The sequence below is a fragment of the Arachis ipaensis genome, chromosome B10 (assembly GCF_059453495.1).
Source record: "Arachis ipaensis isolate K30076 ecotype BB chromosome B10, ASM5945349v1, whole genome shotgun sequence".
NCBI lineage: Eukaryota > Viridiplantae > Streptophyta > Magnoliopsida > Fabales > Fabaceae > Arachis > Arachis ipaensis.
In genome coordinates, this window is record NC_142435.1 from 85,550,067 (window position 1) to 85,564,461 (window position 14,395).

A 14,395-nucleotide genomic window follows, 5' to 3' on the forward strand; every position below is an offset into this window, starting at 1 on the left:
ACTCTTTTCAAATCTTTTCTGAAAACAAATCTATCTCTTTCACTCAAAAATCTTTTCAACTAATCCATATCTTTTTCAAATCTCCATATTATCTTTTTCAAAATTCAGATTTATCTTTTTCAAAAATCTATCATATCTTTTCAAAATTAAACTATATCTTCTATCTTATCCTTTACAAACTCAATCTTTTTATCTTATCTTTTCCAATTTTTCGAAAACCCACCCCCTCCCTTTAAATTTGGGTTCGGCCTCCCTCCTCCTCCATCAACAATTGCACCTAGCTCTCCTTCTACCCCTCTCCTTTCTTTTCTTTTGCTTGAGGACAAGCAATCCTCTAAGTTTGGTGTGTTTATCCGAGATCACTAAGATCATGGCTCCTAAAGGAAAACAACCCACTCCAAGAGGCAAGAAAGAGAGCATTCCAAAACCACTTTGGAATCAAGGGAAGTTCTTATCTAAAGAACATTCAGACCATTATCTTAAAGTAATGGGTCTGAGATCAGTGATCCCAGAAGTTAGATTCGATCTGAAAGAAGATGAATATCCGGAGATCCAGGAGCAAATTCGAATCAGGAACTGGGAAGTCCTAGCTAATCCTGAAACGAAAGTGGGAAGGAACATGGTCCAGGAGTTCTATGCTAATATGTGGCAGACTGACAAGCAAAAACTATCTGGAACTGCCTTCTATGAATTTCGGACCATGGTCAGAGGGAAGATTGTTCATACCACCCCTGACAAGATCAGAGAGATCTTAAAGCTACCTCAACTAAAGGATGATCCAGACTCCTTCAACAGGAGGATGATGAGAGCAGACATTGACCTGGATAAGATTCTAGAGGACATATGTATCCCTGGAGCCAGGTGGACCACCAACACAAAGGGTGTCCCAAATCAACTCAAGAGAGAAGATCTCAAACCAGTTGCCAGAGGATGGCTGGACTTCATTGGGTGTTCTCTGTTGCCCACTAGCAACCATTCTGAAGTCACAGTTAAAAGAGCAGTGATGATCCATTGCATCATGATGGGGAAGGAAGTGGAGGTTCATCAGCTGATTTCAACTGAACTCTACAAGATTGCTAACAAAAATTCAAAAGAGGCCAGGTTGGCTTATCCAAGCGTGATTTCTCTGCTCTGCAAGGACGCTGGAGTAAGAATGGGAATAACTGAATATATCCTAATTGAAAAGCCAATCACCAAAGCATCAATGGAAAAACAACAAGCACAGGAGGATCCCATCAAGAAGAGAGCACAGGAATTCCTCCCAGAGATCCCTCAAGCTGAATACTGGGAGTATCTTGAGACGTCCGTCACCAAGATACGGGAAGCTATAGAGCAAATAATAAAAGAATAGAAGGAACACAGTCAAATGCTGACCTATATGTTTAAAGAACAAGAGGAGCAGGGGCATGACTTAAGGGAACTGAAGCGCCAAAAGTCTTCTCTTGTAGGACCAAGCACCCCAAGGATCAGAGGAACCCCCGTGCCCCCAGAATAAAGGTTGTTAATTTCCAATTTCTGCCTTAACTCTGTGACAGTGTCCTTATAAAAGTTTACCTTAGAAGTCATAAGTAATTAGTATCTATTTTGATTTTATCTCCAATTAAGCTATAGTTTATTTTTCTCATCATCAGCAAACATGAATAAAGTAGTAGATCTTTTGAATAAGAGGCAATAAAATTTTGAGTTTAATAAAAGAAATTCTAATTAGTTAAATGTGGTGGCAATGCTTTCTGTCTTCTGAATGAATGCTTGAACAGTGCATATGTCTTTTGAATTTGTTGTTTAAGACTGTTAAATATGTTGGCTCTTGAAAGAATGATGAACATGAGACATGTTATTGATAATCTAAAAAATCATAAAAATAATTCTTGAAGCAAGAAAAAGCAGCAAAGAACAAAGCATTCAAAAAAAAAAAAGGAGAGAAAAAGCAAGCAGAAAAAGCCAATGACCCTTAAAACCAAAAGGCAAGGGCAAATGAAAAGGATCCCAAGGCTTTGAGCATCAGTGGATAGGAGGGCCTAAAGGACTAAAATCCTGGTCTAAGCGGCTAAACCAAGCTGTCCCTAACCATGTGCTTGTGGCGTGAAGGTGTCAAGTGAAAACTTGAGACTGAGCGGTTAAAGTCAAGGTCCAAAGCAAAAAGAAGAGTGTGCTTAAGAACTCTGGACACCTCTAATTGGGGACTTTAGCAAAGCTGAGTCACAATCTGAAAAGGTTCACCCAGTTATGTGTCTGTGGCATTTATGTATCCGGTGGTAATACTGGAAAACAAAGTGCTTAGGGCCACAACCAAGACTCATAAAGAAGCTGTGTTCAAGAATCATCACACTGAACTAAGAGAATCAATAACACTATCTGAATTCTAAGTTCCTATAGATGCAATCACTCTGAGCTTCAATGGATAAAGTGAGATGCCAAAACTGTTCAGAAGCAAAAAGCTACTAGTCCCGCTCATCTAATTAGAATCTGAGCTTCAATCAAAAACTCTGAGATATTATTGCTTCCCAACCTATTAGTCTTCTATTTTATTCATCTAGTTGCTTGAGGACAAGCAACAGTTTAAGTTTGGTGTTGTGATGAGCGGATATTTTATACGCTTTTTGGGTTTAATTTCATATAGTTTTGAGTATGTTTTAGTTAGTTTTTAGTCTATTTTCATTAGTTTTTAGGAAAAATTCATATTTCTAGACTTTACTATGAGTTGTGTGTTTTTTTGTAATTTCAGGTATTTTTCTGGCTGAAATTGAAGGAGCTGAGCAAATATCTGATTCAGGCTGAAAAAGGACTGCTAATGATGTTGGATTCTGACCTCCCTGCACTCAAAGTGGATTTTCTGGAGCTACAGAACTCGAAATGGCATGCTTCTAATTGCGTTAAAAAGTAGACTTCCAGGGCTTTCCAGAAATATATAATAGTCCATACTTTGCACAAGGATAGACGACGTAAACTGGCGTTCAACGCTAGTTCTCTGCCCAATTCTGGCGTCCAGCGCCAGAAAAGGATCAAAAGCTGGAGTTGAACGCCCAAACTGGCATAAAAACTGGCGTTCAACTCCACAAATGGCCTCTGCACGTGAATTGATTAAGTCTCAGCCCAGCACACACCAAGTGGGCCCCAGAAGTGGATCTCTGCATCATCCATCATAGTCTACTCATATTCTGTAACCCTAGGCTACTAGTTTAGTATTTAAACAACTTTTAGAGACTTATTTTGTATCTCATGAAATTCTAGATCTAAACTTTGTATTCTCTGACGGCATGAGTCTCTAAACCCCATTGTTGGGGGTGAGGAGCTCTGCTGTGTCTCGATGAATTAATGCAAGTATTTCTGTTTTCCATTCAAACACGCTTGTTCCTATCTAAGATGTTCATTCGCGCTTAACTGTGATGGAGGTGATGATCTGTGACACTCATCACCTTCCTCAAATCATGAACGTGTGCCTGACAACCACCTCCGTTCTATATACGATTGAATGAGTATCTCTTAGATTCCTTAATCAGAATCTCCGTGGTATAAGCTAGAACTGATGGCGGCATTCATGAGAATACGGAAAGTCTAAACCTTGTCTGTGGTATTCCGAGTAGGATTCAAGGATTGAATGACTGTGACGAGCTTCAAACTCCTGAAGGCTGGGCGTTAGTGACAGACGCAAAAGGATAGTAAATCCTATTCCAACCGGATCGAGAACCAACCGGTGATTAGCCGTGCTGTGACAGAGCGCGTGAGCGTAGTTTTCACTGGAAGAATGGAAGGTAGCCATTGACAATGGTGATCCACCAACACACAGCTTGCCATAGGAGGACGTGCGTCCGTGAACAAGAAGACAGAGGAAAGCAGAGATTCAAAAGACAAAGCATCTCCAAAACTCCAACATATTCTCCATTACTGCATAACAAGTAACCTTTAATCCATGCTCTATTGTTTATTTGCAATTCAACTGATAAACATAATTGACTTCCTGACTAAGATTTACAATATAACCATAGATTGCTTCAAACCAACAATCTCCGTGGGATTCGACCCTTACTCACGTGAGGTATTACTTGGACGACCCAGTGCACTTGCTGGTCAGTGGTACGAGTTGTGAAAAGTGTGATTCATAATTCGTGCACCAACCGCACTGCTCAATTTGATGCCCAAGTTTCATGGCTTACCTGCTCAAGAGCCTATCAAGCACCTGAGAGATTTTCAAGCAGCCTGTTCTACTGTCAGGCGTGATGGTGCTGATGAAACATCAATTTTGCTGAAAGCTTTCCCGTTTTCTCTTGAGGGAAAAGCAAGAGAGTGGTATGATAAACTTCGATTTTGTGGTTTATCTTGTGCTTATTTTAGGGGATTTTATCACATTTTCTCACATTTATTCAATGAAATAGCATAGTTTTGCAATTCTCCCTTGATTTGTGCTTAAATGTGAAAACATGCATTTTAGGCCTTAAAATAACTAAATTTAATCCACTTTAATTCCATTCGATGCCTTAATATGTTTGTTAAGTGATTTCAGGTTTAGAAGGCAAGTATTGGATGGAAGAAGTGAGGAGAAAAGCATGCAAAGTGGGAGAACTCATGAAGAAATGGAGGAACCGTAAAGCTGTCAAGCCTGACCTCCTGGCACTCAATCGACCATAACTTGAGCTACAGAGGTCCAAATGAGGCGGCTCCAGTTGCGTTGGAAAGCTAACATCTGGGGCTTCGAAATGATATAAAATTTGCCATAAGTTACTACGCGCTCAGGGGCACGCACGCGCCATGTACGCGTGCGCGCCGATTCTGCTGTGGGTCCACTTTAATGAAATCGCCCCCAGCGATTTTGCAGCTCATTTTGGGCCTAATCCAACCCATTTTTGATGCTATTGAACCCAAGGATTGAAGGGGGAATGAGAGAGAAGTCATAGTTTAGTTTTCATCATGTTTTAGGCTAGAATTTTAGAGAGAGAGGCTCTCTCCTCTCTCTAGATTTAGGATAGAAATTAGGGTACAATTAGGTTAATCACTCTCAAATTTCTCTTTTAATTCTTGTTTTGATTTAGTTTCTCCTTTCAATTTCTTGTTGTTACATCTCTACTCTTCTAGTTTTTACTTGTCATTTCCTTTATTTTGTCCTCTTTTATGTTTATGAACTCATGTTGGATTTGATTTATTTCTAATGCAATTTAATGTTTGATGTTCTTTTAATTGTTGATTTAAGTTGTGATTTTACTTTCCTTGCAAATTATAGTTGGTAGATTTTACTATTTCTTGCCATTTATTATGCTTTCCTTTATTACCCACCAAGTGTTTGACAAAATGCTTGGTTGGACTTTAGAGTAGATTTTGAGCATTCTTGGCTTGGAAAGAGTAATTGGGCAATCTTGAGTCATGAAAACCCAACTTATATTGGTGATCTAGAGTTGTTAGCTAATATTGTTTCCATTGACGCGAATCTTTTGCTAATTTAATTAGTAAGTTGATTAGGACTTTTGGAATATTGTTTCCATTGACGCTAATCTTTTGCTAATTAAATTAGTGAGTTGATTAGGACTTTTGGATTGAGATTAGCTTGTCTTATTAGACTTTCTCCGAGTATGAGGATAACATGATATCTTTCTCAATCGTCGGGAATGACGTAATAAGATAAATTCTTGTTATTATTGTGGTATGATTGATTAGTCTTGTTTGACTTTCTCCCTATTTGTTGGAGTTGACTAAATAAGATGAATTAATCATTGCATGACTAGGATAGAAAGCCTATGATCTCTACACTTTCCATGAATGTCTCTCTTTATTACTTGCTTTCTTTTGTTACTGTCTTTACTTTTCTTGTCATTTAATTTCTTGCCCCTCTTATCAACCAAAAACCCCCTTGCCCCTTCACAGCCAATAATTGAGCACTTCATTGTAATTCCTTGTGAGACGACCCGGAGTCTAAATACTCCAGTTAATTCTTATTTGGGGTTTGTTAATTGTGACAACTTAAATTTTTTTATGAGAGGACTCTTTGTTGGTGTAGAACTATACTTTACAACGAGAATTCATTCAATTGAGGAAATTCTAAACCGTCGAAAGTTCGTTCATCAAAACGGCGCCGTTGCCGGGGAATTGCAATGGTGTTATGTTAATGGCTATTGTGAATATTGTGAATATGTTTGCCTTTTGCTTATTTGTTAGTTTTTGTTAGCCTTAGGACTAGTTGCATATTTTTGTTAGCTTTTGTTTTTATTTTTATCATGAATTCTCACCCCTTCGGCTATGAGTTTGGCTCAAATTATGTTGTAGGAAATGGGAACTATAATGAGAATGTGTATCAAGGATGGAGCAATCAAAGATGGGAGGAGCCTCAAGGGATTGATCAACCTTATTGGCAACAACAACCTCCGAATTCCTATGGGTATAACTCTCATCCTAATGCATATCAATCTAATGGATGTGATGACCCTTATTGTACTTGTCAACAACCACCACCACATGCCTATGAACCACCCCCTCAACCTAATTTTGAACCACCTTACTCACAAGCCCTGATAAACCACTATTTTATGGTTTATCTTGTGCTCAATTGAGTGGTTTTTATCTACTCTTTACCCACTTATTCATACTATTTGCATGGTTTTATATTTCCTTCCTAATTATGTGTTTTGATTGAAAACATGCTTCTTTGATCTTATATTTGCTTATTATTAATCCTCTCTTATTACCATTAGATACCTTGATATGTGTGTTAAGTGTTTTCAGATATTATAAGGCAGGAATGGCTTGGAGGATGGGAAGAAAGCATGCAAAAGTGGAAGGAATGCAAGAAGTTGGAGAAATTGCTAAGCTGTCCAGCCTGACCTCTCTGCACTGAAACGGCTATAACTTTAGCTACAAAAGTCCAAACGACGCGGTTCCAATTGCATTGGAAAGCTAACGTCCGGCGCTTCAATTTGATATATAATATGTTATGGTTCCCTTGACGCTAGGCGACGCGACCGCGTGATCCATGCGGCCGCGTCGCAGTGACGAAAATCCAGCGTGGCAAAATTCGAAACCAGCGAATTCTGGACTTTTTCTGACCCAGTTTGCGGCCCAGAAAACACAGATTAGAGGCTATAAAGTGGGGGACTACATCCATTCATAGGAAGGCTCTCACAATTCACAATCTTTAGGAGTAGATGTAGTTTTTAGAGAGAGAGGTTCTCTCCTCTCTCTTAGGATTAGGATTTAGGACTTCTCTTAGTTTTAGGAGTGACTCTCAATCCCAGGTTCTTTATTTTATTTATTTTTCCATGCATGTCTATGTCAGATTTAAGTTCTTTTGTTAATGTAATTTGAGGTATTTCAGTTTAATATTGCTTTCTTTTATTTACATGATTATTGCTTCCCATCTGAAGACATCTTTATTCCAATAGATTTACTTTTTCCCTTTTGGTTTTGGTTAAGAAATCAGTAACTCAGGAGTTATCCAACTTAACAGCATAATTGTTAATTGTTATCTTGCCAATTGAACTGAGCTTCAATAATCCCAATCTTTTCTTAGGAATTAACTAGGATTTGAAGATCAAACTAATTAGTCACTTGACCTTCCTCTGCTTTAAGTAAGGGTAAACTAAGTGAAATTAAGATTCAATTTTCATTATCATTGATAAGGATAACTTGGTCTGGACTTCCAATTTCTAATACCTTGCCAAGAGTTTATTTTATAGTTATTTATTTATTTTTCTCTTCTTATCATTCAACATACTGTTCCCTTAATTTCTAAAAACCCTACCATTACTTTCTAAAACCCCAATTTACAAACTCATAACCAATAATAAGAACATACCTCCCTGCAATTCCTTGAGAAGACGACCCGAGGTTTAAATACTCGGTTATCAATTTTAAAGGGGTTTGTTACTTCTGACAACCAAAACGTTTGTACGAAGGGATTTCTGTCGGTTTAGAGACTATATCTACAACGCGACTGTTTTTATGACATTCTTTACTGGCAAAAATCCCAACGTCAAGCCCCATACCACCAAACACCCCCATATGACCCTAACTCTTATCCACCATATCAACCACCTTATGAACTATATGAACCACACATCGAACCACCACAATTCCAATACAACTACTCTCAAGAACCACCTCAATATACAACTCCATACCCTTACCAAGATGAACCAACTTCCAAACATGATACCTTCCTCCCAAACAATGAACCTTCTCTTCCACCATCACCTCCCGATGAAGCCCCCACGCATGAATTGAGAGATCTTGAATCTCATATCTTAAGGCGACAAGAGGAGGATGAAAAGAAGTTTAAAGAGCTAGGAGCCAAGATGGCTATCCTAGTGGAAGCCGTTAGCAATATGGCCTCCTCCCAACTAAGCCCAAGGAACCAAGGCACTCCCATTGACGAATGTGGTGAGGCAATTAAGGAGCATAGTGAGGGAGTGAGTTTAGAGCTTCAAGGTTGATGAGCGGATAATTTATACGCTTTTTGGCATTGTTTTTAGTATGTTTTTAGTAGAATCTAGTTACTTTTAAAGATGTTTTCATTAGTTTTTATGTTAAATTCACATTTCTAGACTTTACTATGAGTTTGTGTGTTTTTCTGTGATTTCAGGTATTTTCTGGCTGAAATTGAGGGACTTGAGCAAAAATCAGATACAGAGGTTGAAGAAGGACTGCTGATGTTGTTGGATTCTGATCTCCCTGCACTCAAAGTGGATTTTCTGGAGCTACAAAACTCAAAATGGCGCGCTTCCAATTGCGTTGGAAAGTAGACATCCAGTGCTTTCCAGCAATATATAATAGTCTATACTTTGCCAAAGTTTAGACGACGCAAATTGGCAATCAACGCCAGCTCTCTGCCCAATTCTGGCGTCCAGCGCCAGAAACAAGTTGCAAAGTGGAGTTCAACGCCCAAATTGGCACAAAAGCTGGCGTTCAACTCCAAGAATGACCTCTCCACGTGTAGACTTCAAGCTCAGCCCAAGCACACACCAAGTGGGCCTCGGAAGTGGATTTATGCATCAATTACTTACTTCTGTAAACCCTAGTAGCTAATTTATTATAAATAGGACTTTTTACTATTGTCTGTGGTATTCCGAGTAGGATTCTGGGATTGAATGACTGTGACGAGCTTTAAACTCGCGATTGCTGGGCATAGTGACAGACGCAAATGGAGGGTGAATCATATTCCAGCATGATCGGGAACCTCAGATGATTAGCCGTGCTGTGACAGAGCATTTGGACCATTTTCACAAGAGGAGGGGATGTAACCATTGACAACGGTGATGCCCTTGCATAAAGCCAGCCATGGAAAGGAGTAAGACTGATTGGATGAAGACAGCGGGAAAGCAGAGATTCAGAGGAACGAAAGCATCTCTACACGCTTATCTGAAATTCTCACCAATGAATTACATAAGTGTTTCTATCCTTATTTTCTGTTTAATTAGTATTATTTTCGAAAACTCCATAATCAATTATTATCCGCCTGACTGAGATTTACAAGGTGACCATAGCTTGCTTCATACCAACAATCTCCGTGGGATCGACCGTTACTCACGTAAGGTTTATTACTTGGACGACCCAGTGCACTTGCTGGTTAGTTGTATCGAAGTTGTGACAAATTATGAATTGAGATTAGAGCACCAAGTTTTTGGAGCCATTACTAGAGATCACAATTTCGTGCACCAAAGGTGAAGAAGAGGAGTTGAAGCAATGAGTGCAACAAGAGGAGGAAGTTAAGATAATTGAGCCGGAAGAAGTGGTTGAAGCCTTTGAAGAGGTTGACCAAGAGATGGATTCAATCATTGAAGAATTCTTATGTACAGTTGAATCCTCTCCAATTGGGTATGACATGGATATCAAAGAAGAAGATGCACAACCTCCCATTCCCTTGGTAAGCAATGAAGAAGAGATTGAATTGGAAGAAAGCTACCAAGAGGAAGAGGTTGAATTTGAAGAAGCTTGTGAAGAGATGGAGGTAGTCAAGGAAGAGCACAAGGAAGTGGAACTTGCAAGATCATTAGGACCACCCCTTCCTAAGTCACCATCCAATACAACATTCAAGTGGGTAAAATTGTTATCCCTAAGCTTCAATTTCTCACTTGAATATGGTTTGCTTGAGACGGATGGGCAGCTTAGAGCTCTTTGTGGAGTCAAGAGTAGGAGAGAGTTGTGTAGTGGTTGGAAACATCACTCTAAGTTCATGATGGTTGCATGCTCAAAGTTGAATGGCAATGGTTGGTGTAAAACCAATTTGCATGGGTCTAGGAGAATGTTTGGATGCTTCTTTGAGAATTGCAAGGCTAAACCACCCAATTGGAATCATGATGATCAATTTGAAGATGGGTGTCAAAACAAAGTGTGGGATCCCGGATCGCACAAGGAAAATCAACTTTGGGAGCTCATGGTTTGTGAAGAACTCCATCAAAGCCTGAAGATATTAAAATTGAAGAATGGAGCTTATTGGAGACTCAAGCATTGGTGGATGTTCAAGGATAGCTTCAAGCACAAGCCACCTTAAGAGGAGCTCCCCATAAGTCTAACTTAAGAACAATAAACAAAAGTGCTAGGTGGGAGACAACCCACCATGGTAAATTCTTTTCATTTTTCCCTTTTGTACATATTGGTAATTAGTTTAATTTCATGTCTTGTTTGATTAGTTGAGTTTAATTAGGAGTCTAGTAGGTTAAATAAGGTTTTATGATGTTTTGGTAGATGTTTGGAGGTTTGGAATGCTTGGTTTGGTGCAAAGACATAGAAAAATTTTGAAAAACAGAGCACCATCCACGCGCACACGCACTTCACGCGTACGCGCGCCTCAAGTATTTTCGACCATCCACGCGGACGGCCCATGTACGCGTACACGTGGATTCAGTTTTTTCTGCCCTCCATACATTCACCCGAGAGTTGTGCCTGAAGTGTGCCAACTTTGTGCCCCAGGGCACGCGAACGCATACCTTGCACGTCTGCGTCGACTCTCTACTTCGCCATGCACGCGCACGCGCACTTCACGCGTACGTGTCGCTTCCATTTTCATCAATCCATGCTTACGCGCACATGACGCGCACGCGTGGATTACCCTGTTTCACTCACCTTCTTTCCTTCTCCTCTTTCCATTTCTTTCCTTCCTCTCTTCTCTTTCCACCCTTCAATCATCATCCAACACTACCAAATATTATATAACAGCATTTCTTTTAGTTAATTAGTTAGTTTAATTTTTATTTTCCATTATAAGTGTTGGATTACTAATCTTGTTTACTGTTTATTGCTGCTGCTTATTGATAGGATGTTAGTTTAACATCATTGTTGTTAATTATACTTGTTGGATTTCTTTGTTGAGGTTGTATTTGGTTACTTGGTTTAGAATTTTTCATGTTTAACACTTTTGAATACCAAGTACTTGTTACATTGCCTTCAGGCATCTTACCTCTTTGAATTGCATGTTTTGGCCACTATGCATTCATCATCTATTGTTAGGCAATTGTACATTATCAATGCATTTTTTTTAGGATGCTTGTTCTAATTGATCATCACCTATTTCATGCATTGAGTTTGTGGAATTGTGAAATGGGATCGAAAGCTTACCTAGAGACATATTTTTGAGCTTTCTAAGCTTTGTGGACCATGCTTGCTATGTGATTGATTTTCACTTCTATCTTCTTTTTCCTAAGCTCCAAAGCATCCATGTGTTTCACCTCTATGTCACTTAGGTGTTGCAACAACTTCAATATGTGTCATTGATTGTTGTGTGAGTTTCATATACCATTTTGTTCACTAAATTTACTTACACATCAATCAATGTCCATGCATTATCCAATTTCACAATTACTTAATTTTTGCTTGAATGCTTTTATGCTTCTTCACTACTTGTTGGGTTGTTTTAACCTATGAGTCTTTTAAAGTATCTCAAGCACACTAGAATGAGTGAAGTACATGTTTTCTTTTGTATAGTTGTGGCATAACTTTTTGTACTAGTGTGTGTGTATTCTAAACCGCACGCAATTTTAGAACCCACACACCTATCTTTCATCAATGTCACACTAATTCACTCACTCAATTCTAGTGATTTATCTCATTCCAACAATTCACGCTTCCTTGCTCTTGTATTTTCTCATCTTGCGGTATTTACTTTGTTTTTCATGACTGATGCACCATAAGCAAAAATGGAAGCGGAAGGAAGAACACGCAGCAACCGGTTGACCTACCAGCTGAGGGTGGCAACTCGGAAAGTTGCCGTACTCCCTTGCTCATTTTACTGCACCGAGGGCGGTGCAAACTTTTAAGTGTGGGGAGGTCGTCCGACCACTCGGCGTTTTTGGTAACAAGTTTCCAATCCCAACACTTTTGCATTTCATTTTAGGATTCTTAGTTGCACTTTCTTATTTTGCATATGTATATAATAAGCTTAGTCAAAATCATGATATTTTCCAAGAATTTTATCTATAGGGCACCCCTATTAATTGAAAAAAAAAATTTTTTTTTAGAACTTGCTTGAATTATATACTTTGTGGAACATGATTTTTGAGCTAAGAACACAAGCATGTGAGATTTGAGCCTAATTGTGTGGTTACATCATACATAATCACTTACTTTCATTCTTGTGTGCATTATTCTCTTCCTATGATTGTAATCTTTGATTTGTTTAATTCTATATGTCCATTGTTTTGTGTATACATGCATTTATATGATTGAGGCCATTGCTCAAATAGCTCACTTACCTAAATAAGCCTAGCTTTTATCTTCCATTGATAACCAATTTTGAGCCTATGCTTAACCCATTTGTTCTTAATTGTAGCACATCACAAGCCTAAGTGAAAAACAATAAATGTCCCTTATTTGGATCTTTGATTAGCTTAGGGTAGTGAGAGTGTTTATCATTTGATTTTGGGAAAGTTGGGAACATTGGGTAGAGATAAAAGTGTGTTTGTGTTTTTGTTGAAAAATTTTGGGAATTGGATACATACTCATGTATTAATCATGTGTAAACCATATGCATTGATGTTCTTGTATACATTTTAGTTTGAAAAGAAAAAAATGAGAAAAACAAAAAGAAAAAAAAATAATATATATATATATATAAAGAAAAAAAATAGAAAAAGAAATAAAAAGGGGACAAAAATGCCCGGAAGTAAAGTTCAATAAAAATCAATGCATATGGAATGTGAATCAAAAGAGAATGCATGAGTATGTAAAAAAGTGGGAATCATGGGTAGTTAGGTTGTGTATTAGAGTTGCATAGGTTGTTATATATGTTTGGTGAGAGCTTAAGTTAATCAAAGATTCAAATCTCAAGCCCACTTGACCATATGCATCCTACCTTGACCCTAACCCCATTACAACCTATGGGAAGTCCTCATGATATTTGTATGCATGCATGAAATAATTGTTGATTGTTAGATGAAAAACAAATCTTGGAAAGCATGATTAAGGGAGAATTGAGTGAATTAACCCCATACACTTGAGCGACTAGAGCGGATACGCATCCGGTGAGGGTTCGATTGCTCAATTACATGTTTCCACCCATGATCATCCCTTTTCTTGCAAGTTTGTAAAATCTTCTTAATAATTCAATTCAATTGTGGGTTGAGTGATTGCTATTGCCTTAGCCATTGTGTTTGTAAATGTATTCTTGGAAATTAATTTATTTTGACTAAGTGGATGCATTCATATAGATAGGTTGCATGTAGTTAGTTTGCATTGAATAAATGTTCATACCCCTTTTCTTGTCCCTCTTTATTCTTAGCATGAAGACATGCTTAGTTTAAGTGTGGGGAGATTTGATAAACCCCAATTTTGTGGTATATCTTGTGCTTATTTTGGAGGATTTTATCGTATTTTCTCACATTTATTCAATGAAATAGTATAGTTTTGCAATTCTCCCTTGATTTGTGCTTAAATGTGAAAACATGCTTTTTAGGCCTTAAAATAACTAAATTTAATCCACTTTAATTCCATTCGATGCCTTGATATATTTGTTAAGTGATTTCAGGTTTAGAAGGAAAGTATTAGATGGAAGAAGTGAGGAGAAAAGCATGCAAAGTGGGAGAATTCATGAAGAAATGGAGGAACCGTAAAGCTGTCAAGCCTGACCTCCTGGCACTCAATCGACCATAACTTGAGCTACAGAGGTCCAAATGAGGCGGTTCTAGTTGCGTTGGAAAGCTAACATCCGCGGCTTTGAAATGATATAAAATTTTCCATATGTTACTTAGCGCTCAGGGGCGCGCACGCGCCATGTACATGTGCGCGCCGATTCTGCCGTGGGTCCACTTTAATGAAATCGCCCCCAGCGATTTTGCAGCTCATTTTGGGCCCAATCCAACCCATTTCTGATGCTATTGAACCCAAGGATTGAAGGGGAAATGAGAGAGAAGTCATAGTTTAGTTTTCATAATGTTTTAGGCTAGAATTCTAGAGAGAGAGGCTCTCTCCTCTCTCTAGATTT